The sequence below is a fragment of the Puntigrus tetrazona genome, chromosome 21, assembly GCF_018831695.1.
Source record: "Puntigrus tetrazona isolate hp1 chromosome 21, ASM1883169v1, whole genome shotgun sequence".
Lineage (NCBI taxonomy): Eukaryota > Metazoa > Chordata > Actinopteri > Cypriniformes > Cyprinidae > Puntigrus > Puntigrus tetrazona.
This window is the reverse complement of record NC_056719.1, coordinates 11,191,847-11,203,880: the sequence shown is the minus strand read 5'-3', so window position 1 is coordinate 11,203,880 and position 12,034 is coordinate 11,191,847. Positions and strand designations below refer to the sequence as shown.

At 35.6% G+C, this 12,034-nt stretch overlaps 1 protein-coding gene across 1 annotated transcript in view; it reads right to left on the bottom strand.

The window, feature by feature from the left end:
• tenm2b (teneurin transmembrane protein 2b) overlaps positions 1–10,529 on the bottom strand; it is a 341,968-nt gene extending 331,439 nt beyond the window's left edge. The window contains exon 1 of the mRNA XM_043221672.1: positions 10,215–10,529. The gene's annotated coding sequence lies outside the window, so the exon portion shown is untranslated. The remainder of the gene's footprint in view (positions 1–10,214) is intronic.
• Between the last annotated feature and the right edge of the window lie 1,505 nt (positions 10,530–12,034).

Sequence of the window (12,034 nt, the reverse complement as noted above, 5' to 3'; positions counted from 1 at the left end):
ACATGGTCCTTCAGAAATCATTCTAATATACTGATTTAAGGAAACATTTCCTATTGTGACGGTTATATAAAACAATTATTAGGACAATTTTCAGTTTTTTAGCATTCTTTGATAAATGGAATATTAAGAAGAAAAAAAAAACACATGTTCAGATCACATGATATTTCATCATATAATTAGTTTTAACTTTTCTTGAAAATATTTGAAAGCTTTTTCAAAATAATCTAAAACTAAAATAAATACATTCAAAAGATGCCTTTCTTTAAAAAGACTACTACTTCTTTAAAGTAGATTTTTTTTATTTTGTTTACCATGGACGCTCTCATATGTTATTTACCCACATGAGTGAAACTCACTTCTTCTTCAGCCTCGCCAACATCTTTCATTCACATCCATTTTCACGTCTTCTGACTCATACTGGCGCTATGTAATGACTGAAGTAATCCAAAACTCCATTTAAACTTAATTCTACCAGTGTAATTGTTAAGCCTCAAGGGCTCATTAGACATCTACGCCGCTATTAAAAACAAACAACTCTTTCCCTCAGTTCAGTAGTCCATAGCCTCTTGAAGGCCACATATGAAACTTGCTCCGTGGACGGTAAGTGGCTTGACGGATCACTAAAGGTCCTGCTTGCCATATGGAGCTTCAGCTCAGAGAGTTTCAGAGTTGAATGAGACTTCTGAAACAGTCGGGCAAAAAAAAAAGGAGCCATGATCTGATCACCCTCTGGCATGTGCTTCTTCATCCCTTCTGTTTTACAATAATTCTCCATTTCAGTGGCAGCGAGCTGCCAAGCGAGCCAGACCCAGCCCCACAACCAGCTGGTCCTCCGACCTGCAGTTTTATGCTGTGGAAATGGGTTTTCAATTAAAAAGTCTATTCAAACTAATTTTTATACCCCCTGAAATGGTGGAACTCATTAAAACCCTGAAGTGTGGTACATCAAGTGAAGTGTGAAAGTTTTCTTGTTCTTTATTCATGTGGCGATTTGCTATATTAGTAAATTAATAATTCGATAATGTGAAAAAAGCAATAACGCACCATTAGATGCCGATGAAACGAACCATGCTTTGTTGCTCTAAAACGGGAAAAGAGTCAAGACTAACACAGACAAATGCACAAACAGATGTATACAAGCGCACACAAACAAACTTGACCTTATTTTTTATTTACTGCTTGTTGAACACTCACTTTCCGCTCTTAAATGTCTTGTATTCACTTGTGTGTGTGCGTCAGTCTATTTTTGCAAGCCCAACCATTTAACATTGGATAGTTTGCCGGTTGACGGAACACTCGTCCGCTCAGGAATCCATAAAACCGCTGAAACATGCTGGAGCTTCGCCTGAACAGATCTGTCCACAAGCGTGCAGAATAAATACATAAACAAGCTAAACTTTTAAACGCACGCACACATAGCTAAGCAACCCTTTCCCACAGCCTCTGAAGCAAGGAAATGAGATGAGGTCCACTAAATGGACAGGGCCATTAGAGCTGGGCAAACAGCAGTTCTCTCAGGCCACTGATGGCTAAACTACCGCAACATGTTGGTGGGTTCATGAGCTGCACACAGCAGGGCTAAATAGACAGGGAAAATGTTTAGGGACTCTGGGAGGCAGCTGTGAGCCTTAACAATGGCTTTCTTTTGACGTGGGAACTGTTAAGGCGGACTTTCACAATGCAAGCGCATTTGCACGCAGTACATCTTCAGTTGTGAAGCAAAAGAGGGGGTAGAGAAAGAGAGAAAGAGCTGGGTATTAGATTACTGTTAACATATGCTAAAAATGTAAACATATTCAAACAAACATTTATTTATTTATTTATTTGGTAAATTCTAGAATTTCATTTAATAAAAAATAAAACAGAATTACACATATTTCCCGAAGATTTGTGATTTTGCATCAGTGTCACTTTAGTTTATATATTTATACAGTATACCATTTTTATAGAATTTATTTAGATTTGACTTGAGTCAAATTTATTTTGAGTCTTCATCTGAGATCTTAGATGCCTCGGATATTACACATTAGTTTATTTATAACACACATGCACACGCACACACACATGTACGATTTTATTATTATTATTTATTTTTATTATTTCAGCTTTTTAATTTGCAATTAGCTTTTTTTGGTTACCAACAGCAATACACTACGCTGCATGCAAAATGGTGTAGACGTGGCACCTGCCATCAAGATTAATTGCCTGGAAGATAAATAAATACCGGTTCCTTGTTGTTTGTTTTGTTTTTTGTTTGTTTTTTTGCTAGCCAATGCACGGATGCAGTGTAAAGTTAAAGTTTGAATTCATAGGCTGATGTCTCTGTAAAGATACTCTATTCACAGCGAGTTTGTCACTGATGATTAATTTATTACACAACCAGCTGTCTAATAATAGTGGGTTACTGAGATAACATGCAATGATAACAATAATGAAGCTGAATCGAATCTTAAATAATGTTGTCAAGAAGACAAAACATTGGAGGGAGCCAAACATGAAGAAGAACCCTCATTCACAAGACCAGTAAACCAGGGCCCAACCTTGTTTGGAGGAGAACTGGAGCAAGGCAACTGGGCAGCAGAACAAGACCTCTGCCAGCATCCGCAGAGCTCAACCGTCTGGGTGAGGGATTAAATAAGAGAGCATTATACAAAATAGTGGCTCCATTCTGTTCAGGGATCAGGTCTGTAGGCCATGCAGATGTGTGCTGTAATGCTCTAATAGGATTGACTGAATGCAGCACAGGAAATGCTGGGCCTCAGCACCTCTGGCCAGGTCTTTGTGATGGGTCAAAAAATGACAGCTGTAATGGGGTTATGTCTCTCAAGCTGCCATGTAGCTGTTTTCCGGGCAATTATATTTTTAGGGTGTTCAGGAAGAAAAATACTGAAATGCTTCCTCTGCATGTTGGCTGTCAGTGATGTTAGCTGTCACCTCGGTTTAGTTTCTGTAACAATCTCCCAAGCTACATTTTTTTGAAACATTGGTTTTTCAGTAACAACTTGCTGCTCTTTTTCTCCTTTCTCCTTTTGGTGCACCTGAGTACTTTTTACGTCAGTGTTTGTTCCAATTTGTCAGACGAACTGGTTTGCAACTGATAAAAGCATTCCAACACCCTTGCAGGAATTTAGTTGAAACTTTATTGTTAAACGTATTAGTTAAACGTAACTAATATAGATAGTATAATACGAGACAGAAATAATTATTAAAACGTAAATGATAACCACCAAAAGCAGGTTGTGTTGAGAAAGTCCCGTGATGGACCAAAGCCCGTCACAAGCAGCTTTTAAATAGTAACATATATAGAAGGTGCATGGTGTTGTTCACACAAACACTAAACTCCGTCATGGTGAGACTCATTAAACTGAAATACAACATTAGATGTAACATACAGCCCTAATAAACATACCTGATAAGAAAAACGAATAAACATGGTGATTTTAAAGAAAAAAACTCGAACTAAATTTGAAATGCAAATTTGGGAACATCAATTAATGTTTTTCCCTCTAAATATTACAGGGATTTATCATTATTTAACAGGTTTTTACTGTAGCATTTTTCCCGTTAAAATCCAGATCATTTTAATTTTAACAGCAAAATATTTAATTGTTAATTTTTGTAAAATCAGTTCAAACTACATTCATGTTTCTATATACAACATTTAGCAAAAAATTCTCGAAAATATTTGTGTGTGTATATATATATATATATATATATATATATATATATATATATATATATACACACAAGCAATAGCACTGTGGTGGAGCTACAGAAAATGAATGTAAATTATGAGCACTCAAAAACTTCAAGAGTTAATTATCAAGCTACTTGCAAAACAAATCCATTAGCGCCACAAAGTCAAGCTGTCATATTGTATGTATATTTCCAGCGAGATATGCTGAGACTGATTTGAAATGCAACAGTTTGACTTTAATGAAAAGTACTGAGAATGTCTTGAATATTAAGGTGTTCGGTAAGATGAATGGAGAGTGAACAGAGAATTTCCTCGTGCCTCTTTCCTCGTCCGTGACAGACTACGATCCTTCGCAATGTTAAACCATGATGCAATGACTGACAAGCTGCCACATTAGACATCCCTGTAGCCAATTTCCACCCTCGCAAAACACCTTTCATTCAGTAGTCACTCAAAACTAACAGACGAGTCGGTCTGAATCACACGGATGACAAGGGTATTAAGCAAAGTGATTCAATAGTTTACTTTGTTGTCAACAGTATTTTGCCACTATTCATTACTTGGTTACAGCAGGATCCAACACCTGGCCCACAGTGCACAATGCACGTCACTCTCCTGACAAATCTAATAATCATAAAGCTGCTAATGGCCTAAAAACAAAGCACAGCAAATCTGCTCTCATCAGCCTAATAACAAGCGCTGTCTATCATATGACACTTTTCTTAATTCAACGCTAATGCACTGTAATTAAGTCGTATTTCTATAACAACAACTTCCCACAACTTGCTGCATATAACTTCATTCATCTTTACAGTTTATATTAACCTCTTTGTTGTATGCAAAATGTCGTCAAATAGCGGTAACTAAACTTTGCTTAAAGTTTAGAATCATAACACGGTGTCGGCACAGACGTGCATCTATTCCCTAATAATTAAGTCTAAATATCGTAAAAAATTGCTGATATTTCCATATTTCTGTCTGGAGTTGTAGTTTATGATGTCACAGGCTATCGCAGCTATAATTTTAAAGAGATATAGCGATCAATTAAAAATATCATTTGGCCTTGGCAAGAAGGGCGAAGGAAAATGAGAACAAAAGTCAATCAAACGGACATGTACCAAAAGGAAAGACTATTCAGAGAGCCGTGGAGCAATGAACCCATTATGAGCAGTCACCTAATTCTCTTTTTCACCGGTGAAATATTACAAACCTCAAAGAATTTTTAGCAACCCTGCTTCTTTAAATGAGGTTTCAATGATGTCTTTATGACTAAGCGCAAGAAAAAGAGGAAATCGCTGTTCTTTTCAGTAGTTATTTTCAACTTACAGCCAGCACGAATAATTGATTGCGTGCTTTTATTAACTTAGACAATATTCCATTACCTCTAAGGCAGGGCTCCTTTGTCGGTTCCTGAGGATAAGTTGATTTAAAAGGATCGTTATGAAGCCTCCTGAGATGGCGGCGCTAATTGTACAAATGATAAAACAAGTCTGTCGTTATCTCACAGGTGACAGTGCGTTCAGGATGAGCTAAAACGATGTTTCAAATCCATTCCATGAGGGACAGGGATCCGGTTTAAAAGACTCTGGCTTATAAGATTCCCTCATTCTTGAGCAACTTGCGCGCCGCTTGTAGCTAGTCACTTGGCGAAAAACGTTCTTTGGATATTAACAGTTAAACAAACGGTTTTGTGCACTGTGTTGACTTAATCTCAATTACTCTTAAGAAAACATCACGAAAGCAGAAGCCTGTTTCCATGGCAAACGCCTTCTAAACAAACTCCAATCTGGAAGCGGGCGATGCATCATCAAATTCTCTATTGTTTGAGTATCATGCTGCATTTGATTTTGTCCTTTGTCTGAAGAGTTCTCGGTCTCACTCCTTAGAAACAATGCAAACGAGAAAAGCAATCAGTGCATCGGCTCAGAAATTTAAGCTCACTGGCTACTTCATTTAGTTCAAAGGTTCATTTAGTACAAAGGATTGAATAAGAGCGTGAAATCAAATGAAAACCCAGCCCCGCAGTCTGGCATTCAAGGATAGAAGTAAGCCAGTCTTAATTCGAAAACCTGTTCCCAGCTCTAATGAGTGCTTAACAAATTAAGCCGAATGGATTTCTTGATTTGCAAGCCAACACAACACAATCAAACCAAACTTTAAAATGAATGGATAAAGATGACTGGGGTTAGTCGTCACAGAGGCTTGTTTGCCTAGCAAACAAATGATTGTTGCAGTAGGTTTGTGAGTTGGGTTTTAACAAATATACAGGTTTCATGTTGAGTTCATTTATATATTTAAAAATATATATATATGCATACACACACACACATATATATATATATATATGTGTGTGTGTGTGTGTGTGTGTGTGTGTGTGTATGTATGTATATATGTATAAATATATAAATGAGCTCAACATGAAACCTGTATATTTGTTAAAACTCAACTCAATCTCAAGTCTGAATATATATATATATATATATATAATCAATATAAGTCTGAATATATATATATATATATATATATTCAGACTTGTACATATTAAAACATATAAAAGAATAAGGGAGCATAATAAATGCTATTTACTGTGTTTTAAATAAGTGAAGCATCTTAATGACAAATGGGCAAAACCCAGGATATGGCAAATGTTAAAAATGTAAAATTAAAATATAAACAATTTTTTAATGAAAATAAAAGTAAATAGTCTTTTAATATGTCATAAATTGATTTTTGCCGTAAATATGCCTGACAAAACTGTTACAATGAATGTCATTTTAGTGGGCGTTGTCTGCAACTCAGGGGAAAAATTATCATATTTATTTTTTGTTCAGAAAAACTAAATCACAACAAAATTAAACAGAAAACTTTTTTAATTTATGACTATACCCTTTTTTGTCTTTCACTCATTTACTTATATAACATCGATATGTATTGAGGGGGGTGGATATATGCGCACAGTGACATATGTCCAAAAATATTCAATGTAATATGTGTATATAATATATCATATATCAATATGAAATCTTGATAACACAGTTCATATAATAAATGTTAATATATGTACATTACATTTGCATATGGGTTAGCTTAAATTGAAAATGTATTAGTGATTAGTGAATTAGTGAATTTACCCCATATAGTGTGACAAAATGCCCCATTAAATAGTTAACATGCCATCAATAAATTGTATTTCTTTCAGAAATGTCCATAGGTGTAGGTAGAATATGTGCCTGAATTGAAAAAAGAAATCGTAGTAAAAAAAAAAAAAAAAAAAGACAACCAGCCCCTACTATATAGTTTTTGTTTTGACTGTAGCTTTCACTGTAGTATTTTAAAATAACACAGCAGGGTTACCACAGACAAATAAGTGGGTCAGTCAACAAAAGTACAAAATACAAAGCCACAGGCACGGAGGTCAGTCATCGCAGACCAGAAGCTGGTCGTGAGCGTCTCTTGGCGCATTAGAGAGCAGCGCGTCGTGCGTTTTCCACTAGTGTCTGTGTTACTGCTGAGGCATTATGGATATTGCACAAACTCTAGGCTATATCTCTTAATCCTCTAATCTGCAGAGCACAGGGAATAGCTGGCTACATCTGTAAGACCCTGGAATGCCGGGGCAATGCTCTTAACATAAAAATGTCATATTCACTTCCCTCGGCAGAGATATGTTTACACAAGTCGCCCACACTCATGCATTGTAATTTGATGTAAGCTGTTCAGTTGATAGGGTGGCGTTCTGAGACGTTTCCCAGGTGAGCTGCTGGTGACAGACCAGGCATAGCCAGGAAAAGCTGCTGATGACGGAGCGCAATGACCATCAGTCCTTCGGCTAGTGAATAAACTGCAGCAGTTCCAAAGTGGGAATGAAATTACTATCCTACTTAAAGTCACTGCACAGCAATTAATAATTTTGAAATGTGGATGATAAAATATTAATCATTTGCTGTCAGGCATTCGGTTTCGGTTTAAAATAACCATACCTCATTCAAATTTAGTTTTGTTTTTTTTATATAGAAATTAATTTTACTGTATTGGATAAAAACTGAGCATGATGTTGATTTTTTTTCCCTCGATAAAAACAGAATTGAATAAAATACATTAAATAACCATACTAAAATAATAATAATATTTGATGTTGGACAATAAATTTAAGTTATTTAATTGAAAAAGTAGGAGACGGTTTTTTAATACATGCATATTCACTACAACACACTGTAATGTATTGCATAAAAACTCTAAACATGATTTTTATTACTATTTTATGCTGTAAAATATAGAGCACAAAAATGCATTGTCAAATATTTGTTTTAGCCATTAAATTTAGGTTTGAAATTGACCGTATTTAATTGAAATTCTACATGTAATGCAAATTTGTTTCGCTTTAAATATCTGTAACCCCGTAATATTCTTGCATATAGACGTACAGCCTGAATCTGCACTCCGTATTGAAAAAGAATTCAGAGAATAATCAGCTATTTAATGACTTATCATAACAGTGATTAGCTGCAGCCTTTATAGTACACGTTACATCTTAAGGAGCAGTTGCTATTAGTCAGGACAACGATGTGCAAACAAGACAAACGGTATGAATCATTCGTCCACCTGCTTTGCAGGGTTGTTTTGCAACGCAATCAGATATAGCCTCATTTTAAGCCTTCTTTTGCTGTAGTTGTTAGGCTTTTCAAAGAAGTGTAATTAAGGTGACAACTCTAAGACAGGAAAATGGAACCACTTTTTCGCTTGCGTATCTGATGGGTGGTTAGCGATTGTTTAAAATGTCGAAAGACTGACGCTAATCTACTTTCTGTTTTGAATATACAGTGGATAAGCGCCTTCTATTGCTGTAATCTTCCCTGCAGAATGTTTGTTACAGGCAATCAGAATCAGTGAAAGCACCTTAAACTACAGCATGAAGAGACGGATAATCAAACAGAACACAGAGGAGTGAAAGAATAGGTAGGTTATGCATAAAGTTTTAAAGTTTTTAAATTATTATTATTATTTAACACAAAAAAGAATTAATCGAATATTTAAATATATTATATTTAAAATATTTTAATTTTAAAAATGGTATTCCACATTCTGCTCAAAGTTGGCCCATATAATGGTCATTTGAAGGCTATAAAAACAAATTTATTTACTGTAAATATGATTTATGTGCAAAGGAAATCGTAAAATATAAACATTCCTTAAAAACAGCTGCTGATTGTTTACCATTTTAGTTCAAATCGCTAAACTAAAAATAAATATTAAAATACACAAATTTCAGAAACTAAAACTAGTAGAATTTAAACTGGTAAAATATATTGTTAGTTAAAAATATTTAAAATAAAATATATAGAATCTCAGCAAAATTATTAATTTAATTTGCAATAATTAATTAATTATAAAATATAGCAAAATAAAAATAAATACATAACTGAAACTAAATTTCAGTTAAAGCAATACAATTATTAACTAATATAAAGTAAACCCAAATAGTAATATTTATAAAAAAATATATATAAAAATAAAAAATAAAACCAATGAAATGACAAAAAAACATAAAAATGTAACTAAAATAAAAACTATAATAGTATATAAATAATACTAAAGTAACACTCATCTGTGCTATGTGTAGAATTCTAAACATGCTTTTAATGTATAACAAGCTACATTTAATGTGGGCTTTAATTTTTTTGCAAAATAGATGTTGCTTTCTGTCAGAACACGCCTTAATGCAAAATGCAAATACATTTAGAGATAAGGAAATAACCGTAAAATGAAAGCCTTTATGCTGCATCACTATGTGAAAAATTTCCCAGTAGAATGACATTGAAGTGTGTAAATAACGACAGGGCTTTTTTAATGTGAGCTATCCCTTTAAGAAACAGCACTTTCCCGAGAGAAGCTCCAACATGATGGATGTGTCAAAGGTGGTGATAAATGAAGCTTTTACTGAGGCAACTGACCACCAGAGATTTAAAAACAAAAAACAAGCAGCCTAAAGCAGACATTCTTCACTGCTTAATGCCATCAAAAGCTAAAGTGCAGATTAACTGAGACCAAACACAAATTCTTATCTTCACCCACTCAACTTCAGATCTTCACATTACAACCGTGACTAATAAATGCAAAATAGCAGCCTACTTAGTATCGCAGCGCATAAAAAACACATTTGATTATTAAGCTGCCACCATGAGAGAGAAAGATTGCCGTAATGTTACGTCTCAACGAAAAAAAAACACTTAGTTGTGGCTTGACCTAAGTCCTCCTTCAGCGTTCACTCTAAAAAGTGTGCGAGTATAGACAGCAGTGGAGTTGCGCCAGTAACAATGCTCGTTTAAATTATTGTTATTTAGGCCTTTAAATGCGTTATTATATACCGTCAGTTCACCGCAGCGTGTTAGTTAGTATGCGAGCTCCGCTACTGCGGATGAGATAACGCGAGCGCGCGCGAGCGCGCGGCGGCACTGATACAGCGATATGTGAAGGAATTTAAACTGACAGTTGGAAAAATAAAGAAAAAAACGTTTACCTGTTAAGACGGATTACTGTCTCATGAGCACATCTTTTCTCTCTCTTCTTCAAAAGTTTTAGTCCTCGCTCACGTCGGAGTGGTTGTTCTCGCGCTGTTTCTGCGTTCCGGTCAGAGACACTTATTTCATTCTGTCTGTTGCGATGCTACGGAACGAACCTGCGCCCGGCGTCTGTCGAGGACCTAGAAAACTAAAACAAACAACCTGTTCCGGTGCGAATGCCCGTGGAGTCTCGCACAAAGCGAACGGTCTGGTAGTAGAGCAAGCACATGTGTGGATGTTGTCATTCGTGCAGCTGTAATCACCAGAGGGAGGGTTGAGGAGATGTTGCTTCAGTGAGACGCTCCGAGTGTTGTTGGTGCTTAGTGAAGGTACCAAGGTGAGGGGTTTCATGTATCGCCGTGATTCTGATTCTAACAGATTCTGACACTACTTTAGACCTTTGAATATGATTGAATATGAAGCTCTGAATATGATTGCAAAAACAAACTAAAATCCTTCTTTGTCTATTTTTTTGTTTTCTATATTATCATTATAATTTTGTCAGGCTATATTGTTATTATTTTGTTATCCACCGTTCATTTTGGGGGGGCATTTTTATGTTTTGTGTGTTTTCTTATCTTTTTATTTTATCATTTATTTTTTAAATAATTTAGCTTAGGCTACTGGATCACATTTACCATGCAGTTGCGACTCTGGCCAATAGGAGCGCTAACAGAAAAGAGGCATTGGCGGTAATCTCATTAGCCTCATTAAATATGACCTATATTACTTCACTAATATAGTCCACTGACCAATAAATTACGCTGCATACAATCATTAGTTGTTGCTATTACTTTGCATTGTTATTTTATCCACTGCGTTTGTTCAAATGGCATCTGTTCACAAGAAAAGAAATCGTTCAGCATGATGCTAGTGGCTAGTGTATCACGTTATTTAGGTGCATTATGGGATTGAATGAGTGCACTTTATAACATGGTATATAACAGTGATGTAATTCATAACTATCATATCCATGAATTAATTCCTATCAAGAAACCATGGAAATTGCAATTCTTTTAAAAGAAATGTTCCGTATGCCTTTTATAAGATCCACTCTTAGCATTCGTGAGACAATCTCATCCTCACGAATCAGCCCAGGGTAAATGATTTAAATTCTCTTTCTTTTGGTTATGTAACTGTCTGCCCTGTGTCTACATAACTGATGAAAATCAATTGACTGAACCTCTACCCACGGATGTCAAGCTGGATTTGGGGAGGAAGTAATCACACATTTCTGCCTAGAATAACTGACCGCTGTATGATACAAACATGTTTTTCTCCACAACACCGCTGGAAAATATGGTCCGGGCCCCTCTTGATAATGACATATTGCATTCATTTAGTCCTGCGACAGAGACGCCCCTCTAGAAAAATACAGCTAATGGAAATGGAGGCCAGAGATCAGAGAGGCCACACAAATACACCACTGATCTAACACAGTTATTAATTATGCCTAATAATACCTGTTTCAGAAAAAAACAGGACGTACAGTGCAAGTAAAGGTTCCTTTTATGCATGTAATATATACTTTCGAGCTGAAATTTAGTTGTGGAGGCCAACCATTACGAAGCGAGGGATGATGTACATGCAGTTTTGCATTAGTGAATAAAAACACAGCTATGCAACTAGATCCATTAAATAAAACCTTTGGTTCACTTGGTTGTGGCCTATTAAATAAACGTCCTACAAAAAAATAGCTTAAAAATGTCATTATGCTATATTTCATTGCCTGCCATTGGATTCAATTATTTGATCAGCTTATTTTCTTTCCTCCGAT